Source organism: Phasianus colchicus, chromosome 5 (assembly GCF_987193195.1).
Source record: "Phasianus colchicus chromosome 5, bPhaCol1.hap1.1, whole genome shotgun sequence".
NCBI classification, from domain to species: domain Eukaryota; kingdom Metazoa; phylum Chordata; class Aves; order Galliformes; family Phasianidae; genus Phasianus; species Phasianus colchicus.
The window spans coordinates 49,584,924-49,605,729 of record NC_143440.1 but is presented as its reverse complement, the minus strand read 5'-3'; the positions used below and the strand labels follow the sequence as shown (position 1 = coordinate 49,605,729).

At 42.2% G+C, this 20,806-nt stretch overlaps 1 protein-coding gene across 2 annotated transcripts in view; it reads right to left on the bottom strand.

Moving 5' to 3' along the window:
- Positions 1-20,806, bottom strand: part of EVL (Enah/Vasp-like) — a 133,048-nt gene that overhangs the window by 106,285 nt on the left and 5,957 nt on the right. The window lies entirely within an intron of this gene.

The window sequence follows — 20,806 nt, the reverse complement described above, 5'->3', positions numbered from 1 at the left end:
GAAAGTTTAATTTTAAAATATTTGGTATAGAGTGTTCTTTGTACATACAAAGACAAACCATCCTCTCATCTAGTTACATACTTGGTCAAACAATCTCTTCTCAAAACTGAGAAGAATAGAATATGACACATGATGATGATGATATTCAGTCACACCAACATATAATGAGATGATCCCTAATGCTGTTACTACACTGACACCATCTTATCCAGAAATTTTACAACACAAGTTATGAGAACACATTGAGCCAAACAAATTAAAAAAGAAAAAAAGAATGACACCCCCTACCCTGCAACTACAAACCAGATTTTTTTTTTTTTAAAGTCCAATAATGTTTTATTGCAGAAAAAAATATCAATTTCTGTAGAAATTCTGTTTCATGCCTTCAAATACTTGTTACAGTTTTAAGAGACCTCAATACTTGCATAAGGACAGAGTTATATTGGAGATGGGGGGGGGGAGGGCAAAAGCAATGCTGAGCAAAACCACTAACAAATAAAAGGTGCTAATTTTATACTCTAACAAACCCCATCGCTCAAATGTCTGCAAACATGAAACCAAACGCAACAAATTCAACCATATCTTTATTTTAAACAAAATTCATATGGAATTCTGCAACTACAAGATTATGACAAACAGACACGTATACTCTGCAGCAACATAAAATATAATCCTGTATACAGTCCAAGCATCAATTTTCTCTATCACAATCAGGATTTTATCTCAAAGGAGCATCTGTCAGATTGTCAGGAACCAAAAATAGCAAAGACCCTTTTAAACAGAACCGTTTCTGGTTTATATTTATAACTGCACTGCACTTGCTGCTCCTGTCTGCACGGCTATGAAATCTGTGCACGATACATTCAATTACTCAGCTTTGCACTTCATCATGCAGTTAGCTACCGTTACCTGCATCTTACCCTTCAAGCACTTCTCCCCATGCACAGGGTAAAGGTTTAAAACGCAAGAAACATTCACACATTGAAGAACTAACTGTAGAGCTGACTGACATTACACAGCAAAAACCCGGTGAGAACAAAAACCGAGCACACTGATGTATAAAACAGAGAGCCTACCTGAATTCTTCAAATGCATACATGGCCTAGTAACTACACAAATGCTCTGAAATTTAAAAATAATCTTCTTTACGTGCAGGAAAACCATTTAGTTTGTCAAACTGCAGCAAAATGCATAATGATGAGACAGAATATTTGAAATATTCTGAAGAGAAAGGGTATGCAGATACTGGCCTGCAGCCTACAGCTCAGCCAGCTGCTGACAAGCAGCAGCTAACAGGGAAAGGCGATAGAGTACCATGTGATCATTCCTGCAAGTCTGATTAATGCAGTATACTCCAAGAATACAGGCTGATATCTTTATTATTCAAGCCAAATAAGTCAAATACTGTACATGACAGGCTAAATTATCATCCGCATGCCACATCAAAATCAGTAAACACAAGCAGAGGACGACAGAAAACTAAATATATATCGTAACCCAAGAGATTAATCGGGCCCATTCAAGCAGATTTTCTTACCTTGTAGTGATATTTTATTCTGTGCTTTTATTCATATAAACCACCAATGATGCAACAAAAGGCTGCAGCCACCAACCTCCCCTTCCATGAAAGCCAGAACATTTTAAAGGAGTTTATCTACTAGTAATCATTTCCTCTGTAGTCTATCCCCAACCAGTTTAACTCCTTCAGCCCTGAATTCATTGCCGTCAGTGCCGTTTGCACTACTGCGTGGGCTTTTCTTGTTTTGTAGGGTTAACACTCACAGCCCACCGCCGTGCCATGGAATGAAGCTGGCTAAGAGCCATCTCTGCCAGGCAGAGGAAGGGCAAGGGGAGTGAGGAAAGTTCAGGATTTCGTGGCATTGCGGTAGGCGAAGGAAGATGCTCTTGCTGCCTAGCAACAGCGCACGCAATCTCCAAGGCAACAGAGCAGTAAGGCTCCCGGTGCAGGGGACCAGGGCTTGGGGTGCAGCCTGTGCCCACTGCCCTGAGCATGGTCCATTCTGCTGGCTTTGGGATTGCGTGGATCCTTATGCATGGGGAGACCTCAGCAGCCCCAAACAGACACAGCGATACGTTAGGAGGGATGCAGAAAGATTTTGTCATGCCGTTGTGCACTCCAGGGTGAACCTCTGCATCTCTGTAAGGGAGGCAAGATTTAAGGATGCCAGGTTGGGCCAGGCAGAAAGGGCACAGGTTGCTGGCTGGAGAGCAAGCTAAGGGAGGGGAGCACTGGAAATGACAGAGAGTCAGATTCTGGGAAAACCACTTCTCACTTGGGAGGGGAAGATGGTAGGGCACTGCCTAGGGAAGGCAAAAGCAGGCAGCGCCTCTGGGCTGCTCCCCACCCCTTTTTCCTTTCCCTTTATAGCTATAGCTCATTCCCGTACAAGAAAACATTCTCACATGGAGGGGTTTAGTTGTTGTATGAAACATCCACCCAGATCCAACCATAACTCCTGAAGAGCCTCCAGTCACCCTGCTTGAGGACAGCAGTTGTGCCATCAAGCTATGGGATTCTGCGAATGATAGGACACAGGCAGCAATGTCACCAGGAAGCAGCAATCTGTGACATACCTCATCAGCATCTGAACCCATGGTGCTGATAAAGTAGACAGAAGGGGCTGGAGCAATAGGAAAAGGCACTCTTGGCAAAGAATCACCACTGGAAACAGTCTGAATTTATTTGGTCTGTCTTATATATATGCAGTAATAACCTTGGGCTTGGTTTTATTTCCTTTTAAACAAACGTGATAGTATGAAATGATAATAAGGGCACACTGTTGGAGCACAAAAACACATGCAGTCACACCATCTGATGCAAATGAATTATTCCATAGGCATCCAGAAGGAGAAAGTAGGTACTTCTGCTTATAACCTAGTAAGACATTAAAACTACCACAAAGAACACAACCTCTAAGGAAAGTCATCTTACATATTTAGGATGTACTTCACATATGCTTACTGAACACCGTGCCCAAGAGCCTTGTGCAAGGTAGTGCCCTGCCTCTGACTTGTAGGAAACAGGATTTTACCTTCAAAGTCAGAGTTAGCCAAGATCCCACCCAGCTGAATAAAGAAAGCCTGAACTTTGGTTTTCTTGTTCACCCCAATCTCATTCTGACTTGAATTCAAGTGGAACAGGGCTGTTTTTCGCTTGAAATGTTAGTGTTTATTTATTATGCTAGCCAAAATAAAAACCTTTCTACACAACTAACAGCAATTATAGTGTACAGCTTCCTCTAAGTATCCATTCTCTTTGAAACAGAGTTTACAAAAACACTGCCCAGTCTTCCAATTTCTGCAAGAGCCACTATGCAAATAAATAGTCAACTGTTGAAGCGATGGCTTCCCTTGTCAATGAGCTCACTGTGCTCAAAGGCAAACACACTCCAGAAGCTTTCAAAGCAGAGGTCAGCTGCTGAAAAGGCTCCACTGGGATAACTTTTTTTAACTTCATTTTCTTTTAGCCAGCAATTTCACAACCAGTTGTAGCATTACAGACAGCAAGAGCAGGGCTCCTATCCTGTAAGATAACCAAAAGTGTCATTTCTGGTTAATAAATTAGTAAGATTCCCAAATAAGGCTGGAAGATCTGAGACGATCGTGTCACTTTGTCCACATGAATGAGGATCAGCGTGACATTACCTAACAGAGATCACAGGGACTTTCTAAAACCTCATGAACTCGTGGATGGCAAAATAAATAAATAAAAGTGAGATTATAATATCTCCTTATGACTTCTTAGCAAAGAAGGTTGCAATTTCTCATGATCTAAAACAGATTTCAAGTGCCTAGAAGCAGACGGAAATAACAACCAGCAACAAAAAACCTCTTACAAGAAAACTGTTTACTACCCCTACCAGGCTGTAAAATCAGTCCAACCTCTGATGAAAAATGTCCACAATAACACAAAATTTAATTATGTTTTGGAAAAGGAAAATAACTCTAATTATAGTTGGGGAGGGATGGGCTGAGCAGTTAAAGGAATGGGAACTGAGGTACTCCCATCCCACTTCCCAAAGTATTGCCAGGCAGATGTAGCAATGATGGTTCCCATTGAAGCAGTTCTGTAAGTTCTGGAAAACAACGTGTGGGTTTAAGTCCAGTCTCTAACAAACAAGAGAGATGGTAAGAGAAACAGTAACCTCTGATGAAAGCTTGACAAAGAAGCAAAGGGTACAAACAGACAAACCAGAATAAGGTAAAAAGACAACAGTGAAATTTCTGAATCTAGCTACTAAAGTAGCACACAGTAGATAGTCTGCATAAGATCTCAGTTTCTGCAAAAACAGCAGCTTGTACCACTGGTACTCAGTATCTCAGTTGCATCACTCTTGGTCCATTGACCTGAGCTTCCACCAAAGCCTTGGCCAAATGCTAGGTGATGTTATCTGATCACAGACTGAGATATTTTAATGAGATAACTATTTATACCCTTGCTGAAGCAAGGGAAAAGCTACTAACATAGCAGACTTCTGCCATTATCATTATGCTGAAGTGACATTTAGACCATTCAAGAAAAAATAAAAACCTATAAAAAATTCAATTCATGAGGAAGAAAATAGAAGGTGAAAAGAGAAGCAGAATGAACCAACAGGAGCATATGTAATCAGTATACATTCACAACAGCTCCAGTGTTTCTGGACAGTGGAAGATACAGCAATCACAAACAGCATCCCAGAAAATGCTGAAAAATCTCCTTTCAATAGGATGTCCTCTGAGTTCAGAAGTCTTTCCCAGGCTTAAGAAAATAAGATTTAAAAGGATTATTGAAATAGAAGAAGGAATGGCTATTTAAGTTTGTTCAGGTACTGAGAAAATAGCAGAAATAATTAGAGTACTCTAAAGTCTTCTGAACAATGTTATATTCAATATTGGAGTACTGACTCTAACCTTCAGCTGTTAAAGGAAAGAGTGCAGAGGAAATGAACATTTTTCCCCCTTCTTTTCACCCACTGGATTTCTATTGTATGTTGCCTTAAAACTTAACATCAATTTTGCTGCACAAGAATAGTCTTCTCAGCTACGCTGCTGACTGCTCATTTCCATCTGTAGTCTTCATTTTCATCACCAAAATTTGATTTCAAGAAGTTAGCCTTCTTAAAAAAACCCTACCTGCGTCCACATTCATCTAACTTTAAATATAACCACACGTGAACATTTGCAGCAAACTTCCCCCTCCCAGATTTGGCTCCAGTACACTTTGTACTTTGCAAACCGAGAGCCTTGGCCTGGCCACAGCACAGCCAGGGTCAGGTTTTTCCCACGTTGATCTCCCACAGCTTTACTCTTATCACTTTGGGAGTACCACATATCATTTTCATGAACGGATAGTCTGTACCAGGTGCAGACAAGCATGCAGCACAGTGGTGAAATGGAAAGTTTTCCCAACCACAGCCCCATCTGCCTTACTCTGGAGCTCAAGGGAAGGTGCACTGTAGTGAATCAGAAAGAATGGGATTCTTACCAAGTTTCTAATCAGCCCTTGGGTATAACACCACGTAACAATCTGCAGCCCAACGGAACTGAGACGGTCTGAACGAAAACTAAAAGCTGCATACGAATTATTGAGCTATCAGTCACTGCAATGGTACCTAAAATATCCAGTCCACTTTAGAGCTGTGTGGTTCTGATTGCTATATAAAGCTGAATATTGAAAAGGTCCCTAGCAGTTTAAATAGACAAGACAGACAGCAGAAGATAAGTATACTACAGATAAATGTCAAATTAGTAAAAGAAGAAATATGGTCATACCACCAAATATCCAAAGAAACTAAGATTCACCCTGTACAGTCTGCAAATCTTAGCTGATATGACTAAGACTTGGGTATTCGTGCCTGAATTTCTGCCTGCTTATGAAAAATGATTTAAAACCATGCAAAATCTCTTCCAAGAAAAGGCACGAGGCTGCATGAATTTGAAATGAAAGGAAGTAATATATTATTTATCCCTAGATAAGAAACTATCAACAACAGCTTTTTCAATACAGGAGAGATTAATTTGAATCATACTGCACACAGAAGTTGCCTCAGCAATTACAAGTTATGCTACCTCAATATTCACCCTAACAGCCATAGCATCTTACTCCTGACACACGTTTGCTGATTAGCATCTTAATCTCTTTAAACATTGAGCAGAAGATATAAAGGACTCTCAGAGAAAATTAATTGGAGCCATGGACTTCCATTTTGAATCTTCCTTCAAGCTAGTTGTAATTAGTCGACTTTCTCCAAGTTCTGAGGGATTAAGTGGGAAAAGAGGAGCAGGAGGATGAGACTAGACATGCATCATCACCACTATCAAATAAAATATCAGTGGATATGGAAAATATCCACCTATATTTATATATTCAGAAGCCCAGTAGCTTATTCAGAAAAAGCAGAGACTGACAATAAACCATTTGACACTTATGTGTAGGGTATACATCGTATATAAACTAATCTGGAAGTGTATATAAACAACTGTGGAAGTGTGCACTTTAGACACAAATACAGCTATTCATATACCACCAAAATCACACTGACTTCTTGCTATTTTGAAGGAAAAAAATGTTCCAGATCTTAAAAGCACTTTAATTATATACTAGCATGTTTGCAGCCAAAGGTATCTGCCATGAACTAGGCAGCTTCCCATCCACAGTTGAGGACATTAACATCTACTGACTTTCAGACTCATCATTAAGTGCACTGGCAGGACAGAAGTTGTACTTACATGGAAAATACCAGAGTTTACTTGACAGCTCTGGTAAACATTCAAAGAGTGCAGCTGTTCACAACTGAGCCTTTTTATACTTCTGCAGTCTCTAGAAAGATGGTAAGAAGCAGTAAAGAAGCAGAAAAATCAGGGCTAACATTTGGAGAATAGAAGCAGAACTGTAAGAGCAAACACCCTGCTGTTGAGAAAACTCCATTGGCACAATGAATCTGTTGAGCAAGCTCTCTCCACCACCAGACCACAGTGCCAAGGTTTTTGGAGCTACTGGCTTATGAGGATTTTACAGATACATCAAAGCTCAGATCTGATCACGACCCAGAGTTTCACCCAGGACATACATAGATTATCCATCATGAGGTAAAGAATTTGCCAAGATTTAGCTGTATTGCTATCACATCAAGGTCAGTATTGCTCCCTCTTCCACAACAAAACAGTAAAGTCCTATTGTTTCCCTCTTAGAAATGAGGTTGCATGTTCATAACAGGTCAAAAACAACAACAACAAAAAAAAAAAAAAGAGAGAAAGAAGTGATTTTTTTCTTGCCCTGGTAGCTGATACAAAAGATGTTAGAATAAACATGTGAAGGAATTATTCATTACATACTGAGGAACTCTTTGTTCAGAAACAGCTTCAGACAGTAGCACCAGACTTAAACTGTGGCAGTTTCAGATTACTCACTTCTATGAGCACGTACGAAAGTTTGGATTGCTCCAAGACTTCAGGATAGCGCCCACAAGTAGTTTCACACACTAGGCCATACTATTTTAATGGCTGGTGAGACATGCTGGCTGTGGGATACCACCAGAGCACCTCTTGGGGAAAGGCTAGGACATCATACCAGTCTGGTTCTGGCCTTCCTAGAACTCACAAGTCTTGACTACAGAAGATTTTTGACGTCTGCCATCACATCCTCACACACTCATCCATGTCTATAAAAACTTGGCAGGGGTGTAAAAAAGACAAAGTGAGATTCTGTGCCTAGTCACAGGACAAGAAGCAATGGGCACAATTTGAAATATAGGAAATTTAACTAGCCTACAACTTCACTTCATTCTACCTTCTCCCTATAATGCTGGAGGAGAGTTATAGGTGCCCGAGGTTATATTGTAAAACATAGGAGACAGATCAGGAATGCCCTTTTTTGTTCTTCACACAAAGAAAGTGAAAACTGAAAAAAATTACTTATCTATTTAAGGACCTGAGAAATATCAGAGCTCCTGATCCTGGCTGTTCCTGCAGGACATCTTGAAGAGAGAGGGGTACTCTCCAGTGAAACATTATTAGGTTTGACACTTTAATTAAAGGAGGTGTCAAAATTAACACAAAAATGTCTTTTTTATGTAAGCAGCATGTTACACCTCAGAGTTAAGTGCATGTAAATTACAAAATCAGTATAGCAGCCAAAGCCTTCTCACAATCCATCAGCTGGGCAGCTTTCAGGACATCATCTGAACATCATCCATTCTCCAGTTTCCAGTGCTAGTGGGGAAGAAATTCAGTTTCCTAACAGAAGGACAAGCACTAATACCCATAAAGAAGAAAAACAATAACACAACCCCCATGCACTGGGGCACCTTCCACACCCCAAATTTTCCATATCTCTCCTAATTCTCCTGTGAGCTATGTAATATGATCTGGAGGCTTGCTTCAAGATCTCTGCCAGCTCCTAGCCCTGTGCTGTAGGCCTTTGACAAACCAAACCAATCCTGCCCAGTGTCCAAGCCCTGGCCACTCTCCAGCATGACTGCAGCAACACATTTTGCATCCAGAAGATATCACAGCTGGCTGGAACTGTATGGTTTACCATTTCTCAACTGAATGACCCCATTTTCTCACTCTGGCTCAAAAAAAAAAAAACCAAAAACCAAAAACCACACCTGCTTAGACAGCACAGTTGTGATTAACAACCTGTGGTCCTGCAGATAGTCTTTTTACTGCCAAGGAAGGAGCACCTTCTACAACTTGCTGTACAGTGCCATGAATCAAGGTTAGCATTACCCACTGCCAGGCTTACCCATGCCAAATGGGCTGTTCACCAAACCCTAGAGTGAACTGCAGCAGATGAAAGCTTTTTTTCTCCCCATGGTTCTCACTGATGAAATGCCGTGCTGCTTTACTGCTGTCCTGCCTGGCATTGCTTGGGGTTACCTAAATCCAAATATCCCCCTGGGCTCTGGGCTCCCATGAGCCTTGGCCATGTGCCGCTCATACCTCACTTGAGTATTCTCCAACCAGTTTTGACTACTGACAGATATCTTCAAAAATTATGTTTTTATTCATGAGACAAATCCTACTTGCTTCATCTTCGGAGGTAAAGTGAGGTGAGCTATCCTCTAACTTGACATACACTGGTCTTTCCAAGTACAAATGACGTCCTGATGAAAATGGTCAAAGATAAAAATCCAAGTCAACTCCTGGCTTAGCTAATTACAAATGAATGAAACCACAGAGCAGTCAGTGTGTCCTTGAAAGTGGAAACAGGCATTAGAAGTGGAGACAGAAGTGGCAAGGCTCTGCAGATGGATTCCTGAGACTCATGCACAGACAGACCATCACAAGACCATCACAAAAATTAAAGTGTCATCCAAAATTTACTCCCCTTAATTCCTTCTTAATTTCCAGCTACCGTCATGCATCATTCATTATTATTCCACATTTTCAACTCACATTTGTATCTCAGAGAACTGCAGATCAGTCTAACCTAATGCCTGCTCTTTTCAGCCTCACATTCTTCATATATGCTTCAAATAGCTCTCTTGAGTTATAAGAATCCTACTTTCTTGTCCACGGGCTCCATCACTCTTCTCTGCTACCTCAGTGTGCTCTAAGCAAGCACTACTTGAAGTGTCACCAGCATTATCAGGTAGCGCTGATGTGTGGGAAGCACAAGCAATGCTGGACCCATGGGCTGCATCAATCCCAGGTCCAGCACCCCTCCACTTGCTTCTCTCCAACAGAGACAGGACTCAGTAATTGCATCCTTCAGTGCTGCAGTGGTGCAGGGATGGGAAAAGATGTCAGCATGTACAACTGCTTCTCACCTCTGAAACAGAACAGGGGTGGGTAGAGCCCAGAAATAGACTGAGATGTATGTATGAGCACAGGAATGGGAAGAAAAGGTCAAAGAAAACCTAGTGAAGACAGGTGGAGAAGAGGATCCAACAACCTGAGGAGATGGATGCTTTCTACTCATTGTGGGATGTAATATCCCAAGGATAGGTACTAATTTCACAACCACCCTCTGTTCCTTGGCTGTTCAGCTTCTCCAGAAACTATTATTATTGGTGCCTGAGGGTACGAGTGTCAAGACAGATCCACATGGCATTGCTCATTTTTATGCCCCAGGTCTCCAACACCTGTGTGCCCTTGAGGTCCTCTTCCCTCAGCTTCACTAAATCGCACAGCTTAAATTCCTGCAGTATTTTTGTATTCCACTGGCTTTTCATATAGACAAGGATTCAGTAGCAGCCAGAGTGATTTTTAGCTTATAATCACAATTTTATTCTCTGATCCCTCTTCATCTTTTGTCTACTTAAGGGTGGTGAGGCACTGGCACAGGTTGCCCAGAGAGGTGGTGGATGCCCTGACCCTGGAGACACTCAAAGTCAGGCTGGATGGGACTCCGAACAACCTGATCTAGCTGTGAGCATCATTATATGAGAGTTCAAGTGGATATCCTCTAAAGGTCCCTTCCAACTTAAACAATTCCATGAAACCATTTCAAAATTCTCCTATGGCAGTCTCTTGTCCGCTCTCACATTTTTCCCATAAAATTATATCTAACTCGGTTGTTTCTGATGCCTTCCCTTCAATTCATTGTTTATAAAATAGCCTCTTTTATCCCACCACAGTTCCAAAGGAGTCACTCACATAAAGGAAACGTTCCCAAGAAATGTAAGGGAAAAAAAAGGGTGATGGCAGATCAAGTCATTTCTAAACAATCCCACACTTAAATAAACCAGTGCTAGTTCTCAACAAGTAAGTGATGGAAAAAATGGGTATTCAGTTGTAAGTGTAATAAAAACACACATGGATCTGCTCGGGAATTCTAAAATACTTCCAGTTTTTTAATTTACCTTTGAAAACCGGCTTTCTCCATATACTTTGGGCCAGAGGAGGGTCCAAAGGAGCATTCATTCTTTTCTGACCAACACATTGGGTTCTCCTCCTGCCGATATTCCCAGGGAGGAAAAAAAGGCATGCAACGCTTGCAAGTTATCATTGTACAAACACAGGAGATTCCTCACTGAAGAACCGTATAAAGGAAACTGTCACAGAGCCAAAATATTCTCTTGTGACAGCCAAGCCTCTTGCAACTTCCCAAATAAGGCCGTGACTTTATAGAGCATGTCTTTTCAAAGCCTCATTGATTTTCATCATCTCATGAAGAAGCACATTGTTTATGTGTCTGGATGAGTTGATATTAAAACAGGATGAGACGGGCATAACTCAGTGGTTGCAAAGCCTGGTTTGCAGAGAGAATGAGCCAAATAATCACAGGAAGCTTCCAGAGACAAACAGCATCCCTTCAGCCGCTAGCTTGGAGTCATCCCCTTTGTGAGCTCAGACTAGCAGGTGTGAAGATGCTGACATGGACGGCCAGCATTTCCCCATGCACTGGGGACAGATTTCAAGGGACTTTTGAAGCACAGTAGTCTATAGTCCCACATTCAAGAAACTTCTGCATGCCAGCTAGGATTCATGTTCAAAATATCATTCCCTCTATTTTTCAAGCACTGCTTTTCTCATCTTTGGAGGAAAATAAATAAATACATAAACAAGCAGTGAAAGTAGATCAACTTTGCTATACCTACGTAATATTTTAAAAGCATTTTTCTCCTGAAGCCAATTCAGTAGTTTCAGTTTGGCAAAATAACCTGGTGCTTCAGTTCTGCTACTTCATTTATACTTGCAGCGCAGCACTGTGAAACCTGAAGTTTTTTGGGTGAGGCCACAAACTTCTGAAAACAATTCAGTCCTCACAAACACCTATTACAATCTGAAAGATTAACACTGTGGAAGGGTAATACAGGAGTGTAACAGTAAAGGAACCAGCATGGATAGGACAGTATTTCAAAGGAAAAGTAGAGATGTTCACCCATCTCTGAAGACCTAGCCTTGCATGAAAGACTCTACAAGGGAGGAATCTCCAACCAGTGATCATTCCAGAGTGGCAGTCAGCCTTTAAATGGGGTCTAAGAGAGGTGCAGCCAGGCTCCACCCCTTCTGGTCACACAGGTGAACTGCCTTCACCTGTGCTCTTAGGGCCGAGCTGGGTTTTTCACCAGGTGATCAATCAGTGCTTCAGGCCATGACTCAACAGTTCCCATACAACAGCCTACACAAAAATTTGCAGATCTTGTCCGTTTTAGTCATCTTATCTTTGTAATCATAGCGTGTCCACTCCTGTAATAATCATATGACAACTAATATAATCACAGAACTTTAAGTCACATAGACAGAGAGCATTAAGCAATTGGGTGAGTAGAGTTTGTGTGTACTGAAAGTACAAACTGTTTAGGTGATGGGTATTCAGAAAGTTCATGCAACAGCACTACATAGGCACAAAGGATTGAAAAAGCCAAAGGTACAAGTCAGAGCCAGGTAATACCTGGCTACCTAAATGCTGAGTAAATCAAGCTTACTTGTATCCGATTTTAAGCCATGCTAGCAAGATATATGACTTCTAGTCCACATGCAGTGCAACACAACAGGCAGTGAAATTCCAGAGTAGAAATTCTGCCCAAAGAGGGAAAACTCATGCAGAAAGGACTGATGCGAGGCAGCAGAGAAATAAGTCCCAGCCCTCTTCTTGACTTTGATCACACATTCACAGCCTGCCTTTATTCTGTGGAGCACCATGCAGCAATGTAACAGGTCATAAAACTGACTAATCCAACAGAATGCTGTTGGATTTTCTCTGGTTGGATTAAGAGTTTAACAAGAAATCTTCTTCCAAATGATGGTGAAGTCACACACAAGGAGAGTGGTGGGAAAGTCCTTCTGGAGCCAAGGGCAGCCAACTCACCATCACACCTGCTTAGCCATAACTAGTAAACTATCCTGTAGGGTTTATTTACAAGAGAAAACTCTAGAACGCTAATCTGAATTAACATTCCTGAATGAATCAAACTACATTAGATCTCTGCAGACGCACTCATTATTAATTAAATCAACCCTATTTCATACTCAGTATAATTTACTTTGATGTGAATTAAGCTTAATCAAATTAAGGTCACTTCAACATTGAATCTGAGAATATATACAATGCTGTAATTTAGTTTACCTAATTTACTCTAAACTCCCATTTTAGGTGATTTAGATTACTTTTCCTTCATGTCTTCCTGCAAAGAGCTTTGGAATAGGAAGAGACAACACAGAGTAGCAGAGATGCTGGGAAACATCCCAAAAATCAGCACATTTTAGCTGTCAGTGAACTCGGTCCCCAGGAAAGAAGTACTTGAGGTTACACACCAGCAACTTGAGGTTACTGCATGCTCACTCTCCATGTGTTCAGGATAGCTTTCCTGTCTTTCCATCTTTCTTAACATTCATCTGGAATGCAGGGGCTGCAATAAGCCAGACCTTGCAAGTCCTCACCTCTGGATCTTCCACCATTTGCAACAGCTGAACAGCTGCTAATGGGCCACTAGCAACGCATGTCCTGAAAGAACCTGAGGCAATTCTCAAGGAAGCTGTGACATTTGATGTGTTTATTTTTTTAACAGCAGATCACTAAAACATTTGAAGTGTTTCTCACTTTAGACATAGCAATCACCAGAGCTGTTTTCAATAAAATAACAACATAACGATAAAAGCCAACTTCTTTAGGCAGATACATTAAAGCCACTTGTCATATCTATTCACAATTGTAAAATCTTATTCTGGTTATCCTGTTCCAGCACTTACAAGGACACCCCTAAATCTCCTATCAAACTTCATGTTCCTGTTATGTGACTCTGCTTTTTACCATGAAAGTGATTTTCCTGCATACACAGCTGTGTACACAAATGCACTCTGTCATATCTAGGGCACGAGTCGTCTAATACTTTCTGCGATGCAGGTACCATCTGTGAAGCTGAACTGCAGTTCGGAGCTATCATATTGACATGTGTGTTGGGGAAATCAGAGATGGAAATTGATATTAGATTATAATCCTACTGCATTCAGATGAAAGACCAGTGGTGACAGCTGAATGAACGATGCAGGAATGGCACTCACCTGCACACCTCCCAGCAGGCCTGGGACATGCCCTCGTGGGCATTCATTGCTCTTTTATACTTGTTTCCATCCTCCCCAGTGTGCTGCCTGGCTCAGTCTCCTCTTTGCTATTTCTGCAACACTCTCATATTGAATGCCATGAAATTTTAAAATAGTGTGCTGGCTCAGGGTTTTTGAGATTGCAGAGGGCTGCAGTCACGCAGTTCTGGCATTATTTTTGCTTAGCAACTCAGGACAGAAGGGACGCCAGGCCCTTGAGCAACATCCTGCAGACCACAAAGCAAGGAGCACTCCCTGGGGCCAACACAGGGACCCCTTGCTACACGCACAGACACTTCTCAGTTACCCTAAATGCAGGCTGCACCACTGAAGCAGTTCTGCCTATCTTTTCATTCACTTCTCACTTCCATTTATCCATTCGAACTCCCAAAAAGGAAGGAGCAGCCTCGCCACAGTGTTCCACCAGCCCTAGTCCTCAGAAGGACTCACACCAGGCAGGAATCGGGTAGCTTTGCACTTCCTTCCTACAGTTAAAGAATTTCTCTTGCTGAGCTCTGCCCTCAGCTGAAGCAGCCAGCCTTCACTACTCCATTAGGCCTCAGCTCTGCCAATATTGCACACATACTTAAATTTATTACGGTCACTGGTCTTACCACCGTGGTCATTAGGTTCACAGACATCAAGGATGCTGCTGCCAGTAATAAGGTCAAGAATGCATGCAAGCCCTTTCCCGAGGAGCAGTCATGCTGCAGCAGCAGCCTGCGGTATGGGAGGTGGTAAGGCACTCAAAATCCTATTCTTTCACTACAGCCACTCTACATAGAGAGCATCCATCCCAGCACTGGGTTGCTCGTGGAGGCACAAGACTGTGCCACGAGTCACGGATCCCATCAGTAGCAGCTGACAAAGCAGCACTGCAATGAACTACTCTAATGGAAAACATAGGGAGTGCTGGAGCCAAATTGAAAGATGTAAGTCTGTATTCCATTAATTCACAAATAGTCTTCAACACCAGGCAAGCCAACCAACTAACACGGAGAGTGAAAAGACATCTTATTAGGCATACAGCTAAAATAAATATGTAAGCCCATGCTCTCTCTCTTTCATTAACCTAATTAGTCAAATAAATTAATCACCTGAAAACAGCAAGGCTGCTTTACTGGGATGATTCAAAACCCCTACTTCTTAATGTAACAGCTGTGCAATCTAAAATTGACTAAGATTTACCTAGACAGTGTATTTAGTTATTTAATAGAAAGATTAGCATGCAAATGTATTGCAGCACTCAACACTAATTCATGATAAAGTCAGAATATTAGAGTTACCTCATTATGTCAAAATATGCTAGCCCAGTATTTCTCTCATTTTAAATCATAAATCCTTTTCAAAAAGGAATTCACAGATTATCTCAAATTCCAGAACTGTTTGGCAGGTGGGAACAAGAGCGACAGACAAAACAGAGCAGTTTAGTAAAATAATGGTTTTACTATTAAAAACATTTTAACTGGTAATGACAACAGTAAAGAGCTAATGGGTCGAGATACATACGGACAAGCTGTGTGAAAATATGTACATGTGTGTTTGATTTTAACTTCCTTGTTTCCAATTTTAAAGACTTTTGAAGGAATTTTTTGAACTCTTTTGATGTCCCGTGGACCACAGACCGCAAGTTGAGTAACGCTGGTCTGCTCAGTGCTGAAGTCATGCTCCTGCTCATCCAGCAGACATGTAGCAGATTTATTTCCAGCTACAGCTTTTTCACTTGTACTTACTTATTTAAGCCAACCTTTTGTGCTGAGCATTCAACAGCCTCAGCAGTCACTGCTGCACATGGGGGAGCACATGCAAACATTACAAACATGCAGCTGATATTCTGGTCTGTGCATGGCTAAGGAAAAAAAGGATAAAGCATGCAATTAAACGGATTACAGAGACCATGGGGTCTACTTCCAGCTAATACCATTTCAGTGTATTTTCTAGATCCCCTTGTTACTGAGGGAGTGGCTTAGTAAGGAGGGATAAAGCATGGAGGCACTGGGAGGAAGCAGCGCTCACTAAGCAGCAGCAGCGAATGATGGGAAAAGAAAATAAAAAGGAGAAAGGAACAGACAGCAATATGGGAGCACAAGGAAGCTTGCTGTAATGCTTACTGATTAGTATAAATACACTCTTTGTCCTCAGAAATGCTTTCTGAACAGAACTCTCCATTCTAGCAAACCAAGAACTTCAACAGGATCAAGTTTAGGCATATCCTTAAATCCTGCCCTAAAAGGAGACCTAACTAGTTAACCTTCTTAATTCCCCCTCAGGTAAGCATTGCCATCCGGCAGCAGATTAAAGAAAGAAAGCCCAAAGGCTAAGAGATACAGCAGCCACAGAGCAGCCAGGGAAGCATGGTGCGTCTACACCAAGGGCTCACCACAGCTGAGCTCCAGGCCTGGGCCTGGCCCAAATCACCTGCGTGGCCAGGCCCAAACCTTCACATCCTCATGCTGCAGCACCATGGCATCCTACAGCACCCTTGCAATCACAGCATGACATTAAGCTGAGCTGCACTACACAGCGTAAGTAAATCACAGCAAAACATGCCTGTCCTTCTCACCACCTCTTCGAGCCAAAGAAAGAGAGAACACTGAGATCTCAAGTTGCAGGAATGACACCTACTGCCTGAGAAATGAATTGCTCACCTAAAAGGTGTTGATTTCCTGGCCATCAGCACGGGTAACTGAGGAATAAAACCCTCCACCACGAATATTTTGTCTGAACTAGAAGCATTGTTGGTCGTTAGGAAGTGTTCCTTCATGTTGCCAGCCTGCTATAGGGTTTGTAATGCAAGCACTGGGGAGCCAGATTTGTGAAACAGCAAGACTGTCACCTTAGTGAAAGCCAACAAGAACTTCTGGTGGTGCCTTGGCTTCCCAGCCTGTATACACCCGGTGTATATGGAAGATGTGAGCTACCTTCTGTCTTTGTATGCAAGGACTTGGTCAGGTTCACCCTACTGAACCCCAGATGGTCAACTGGGCACAGCTGGGGGTGAGAGAAACCAGAGCACACACACACAAGCCAAAGTAAAAACTGAAGCAAACATCAGGCCTTGAAGCCTACTTTGGGAAGGCAGATCAGAGCTTTCTGACCCCCATGTTTCTCTCTCACTCAATGACTGTGAGATACCCTATGTAATGTAACGCTTTATTGCCATCATAGAATCATTAAGGTTGGAAAAGACCTCTGAGTTCAACTAGTCCAGCCATCCTCTTACCACTAATATTGCCCAATGCACCATGGCCCACAGTACCACATCTACCCTCTTCTTGAATAGCTCCAGGGATGGAGACTCAACCACCTCCTTGTGCAGCCTGTACTCATTACCACTCTTTTTGAGGATAAATTTTCCCTAACATCCAACCTGAACCTCCCCAGTGCAATTTAAGGCTATTACATCTCACCCTATTGCTGTTACCTGGGAGCAGAAGCCAACCCCCACCTCACTACAACCTCCTTTCATCCATTTGTAGAGAATCTCCACTGAGCCTCCTCCAGGCTGAACAATCTCAGCTCCCTCAGCCACTCATAAGATTTGTGCTCCAAATCTGTGATGCTGCAGAATGACGTTATTGTCAATCAGAAATGAGAAGGAGGTTTCTAGTCTCCAATTTTTGGTAGGGACTTTCCCAGCCTGTTTTCTGCGATTAAAAAATAATAATAATAAAAGATATTCTTAAAGCTTTGATATCTCTGAATTCAAGAATCCTCTTGAAAAGACTGTCACTGCCATTCTTTGTGTTTGCCGCAATGCAAAAGTCTCATGGGAAGAAAAGTTCTATGCTGGTAAATATTCCAGAAATGAAAGGGGGGGAAGAATGGGGAGGGGTGGAAATGTGGTCTGTTTTCAATTTCACACAGTCACAGCCCAGTCTGAGCCACACTTTGAGCATCACTGGAAGATGTGCAAGCATACCCATGGGCATGGAGCTGTCACTGGGAGAACTGCCAGGTACTTTGGTGTGCAGGATGAACCACCAGGTTATGTCACTTCCTACAGCTGGAAACATCTCCTAGACACCAGACAGCACACCACCACTGGTGAGCCAGGAGCAAGGTGGATCAGCCCATGCAGGGCCATGAGCTGCTGTGCTCCCCTGGGGACCCATCGCTGCCGAGCCACCCCAGCACTTCTCAGTCACTTCCCCTCATTACAACGCATTAGATCATAAAGCAGATGAGATGGAAGTCTTGGGGAGGTGGCTGCACATGAAACCTGCCTAAGGGAGAAGGATGCTGGTCCTTCTGTGCTGCTGAGAAACAGGGCTGAGGAAAAGAGCAAGTGGAAAAGGACAATGGATCCCAAGTGTTCTGAAATCACCATGATGAGAGCAAAGCACACATCCCAAGACTCTGCACCCTCCTGTAGGAACAACAGCAGTGTGCACTGCCCATCCTCCACAGTGAAGGACAACACCAGAACATGACCTTAGATTTTTATATATTTTTTAAGTGTAAATAAAAAGCAAATGAGATAACCCTGAGATTCAGATGCAGATTCAGCAAAGAAACATATCTACACTGAACTTCTCAGCTACAGAAAATCCACAGCTCATTTAATTTCCTTTATTTTAGTTCTGTAATTATTAGCACTGAACATTAGTCAGGATTCATTTCACTTCGGCAGCAGCTTTATCTTTGCTAAAGAGATTTGATATTACTCATCTCACATGGTGCCCAGAATTGAGAGAAACTATGATGGATAGCAAGAAAAAAAAAAAAGGAAAGAAATCACAAAACTGCTAACCTGCAAGGTGAGTGCTTTTTTCTTTTTCTTTTTTTTTTTTTTTTTTTGAAAGATTCTGTGGATTCCTTAAAAAATAAAAAATTAAATACTTACAGAGAGAGCAGTAGCACACTGTCAAAAGCAAGCAGCTAGCTAAGTACAAAGAAGGAATATGCAGACACCTTTAATCACAACACGCTTCTAACAGAGCTGCTCTGCATTAGGGTGTCTGCTACTTAACAGAGTCTGAGTGAGCCAGAAAAGCACAGAAGTGAAACAGTGCATAAAGCCCCAGCCCTGAGCTGAACAAACATGCACACTCTTGCTTGGAGAACTGCCTTCAGCCTTGACTTCACCATTACATGAATACTAAAGACTTCAGAAAACAGGGAATGAACATGGAATGAACAGGCTTGCCCCCCACCATAGCCGACCACTCCCCAAAGAGCTGAGCAGTGCTACAGAAGCAGCTTTCCACCAGCAGCACGCTGTCTGTGCTTGGGATTTTGCTGACATGATGACAGCGAGGCCGGGAGGTTTCTCACGCAGTGATTTTGGTAGAGCTGCACAGCATGGATGTGGCTCTGTGGGCCACCAAGCTCCTATAAAGCACCGAGTGACAACATACAGAGCCACGCAAAGGGCAGGAGTCAGAAAACAATCAGACTGTTTCTAGAGTCCCTGAGCTGGACAGAAGGAAATAAATATTAGCTAAGTTACTAACCACTCCAGCTCAGAAATCAATTAACAAGCGTCAGGGTTAAAGGACACTTTATGAACCACTTGAGTTTATTACCCACCTCAGGGGATGCTACGACTTGCCTACAGGGACAGCTTGCTGGGCCAGTGAGGTCAGTAACCTCAATTCTAGCAACATAATAAACAGAAACAACATGTCCTGTCTCATTTCTTACAGAGGCAAACAGAAGGAAATAGTAAAAAAAAAGAAAAGAAAAGATAGAAAACAAGGCTGCATATATATAGCCCCAGTTAGCCTCCAAGCAAATAAAAAGCTCTGGCCAAACTCTGGAGTTACCAACACTTCAATGAACAGGAAATGTGGAAGAAAGCAAAATACTCTTCTGCTCAGTGCTTATCACACCAAAATCTTTGCTTCTTGACATCCAAAACAAGAGGTTTAAGAAGAATGATGCATACATGGTTCCTGTTACTCAAAGTTTATGCCAAGTTTATGCCATGAATGTAGGACCATATCACGTACAGCCAACCAACACTCACCCTCATCACAGCAAAGAGAGACAGGGAGGATTTTTCATCTACAGTTACATTTAGAGACATCTTCTCAAATATGAGCTAGTTCTGTGACTTGTAAGAATCAATATAAGTTATCATGCAATACTTACTGTACTACAGCAGTATTTCCATACACTATGAAATAATAACATCTCTGCACTCAAGCATTTTCCACCCAGGAGTCCTAAACTACTTCTGAGATAGAATATCTATTACATTCTGTCCTGTTACTGAGGCTGGTGGTGTATCCCCTTTATACACATTTATATCTTTGAAATGATGACCAAAAGAAATTATCAAAATATAAATGGAAATCCATAGTCACAAATGGCAAGCATCCCATAAGCGCAATCATGCAAGGAACAGTAAAGGGCATCTATTCACCACAAAATGCAACATAAATAAAACACACATGGCTAGGCAAATGCTTTAAGAAGGTTTTAAATGACCGTGCAGCCAGCCAGGGGCTTTTAGATTAATAGAGCCTGGTCCAGCCTGAGGAGCACCCCAATCATCCCAGCTGCAGTGGAGTTAGGTCTCTTTTCCTCTCCTGTGTGCCCCACAGCTCACACTTCCTCTGATGGAGAGTATTACAGTCCTCCAACACACAGTCTGTATTCATAAAATCATAGAATCATTAAGGTCGAAAGCAACCACTAAGATCACCAAGTCCAACTATCAGCCCATCCTGCTAACCACTGCCCTCAGTGCCACATCTGCCCTTTTCCTGAACGCCTCCAGGGACGGCGCTCTTCACAGACAGCAGCCCTGCCAACGCTGCTGATCGAGAGGGAGGCGGCAGGGAACAACTTCACTGCCAACCCT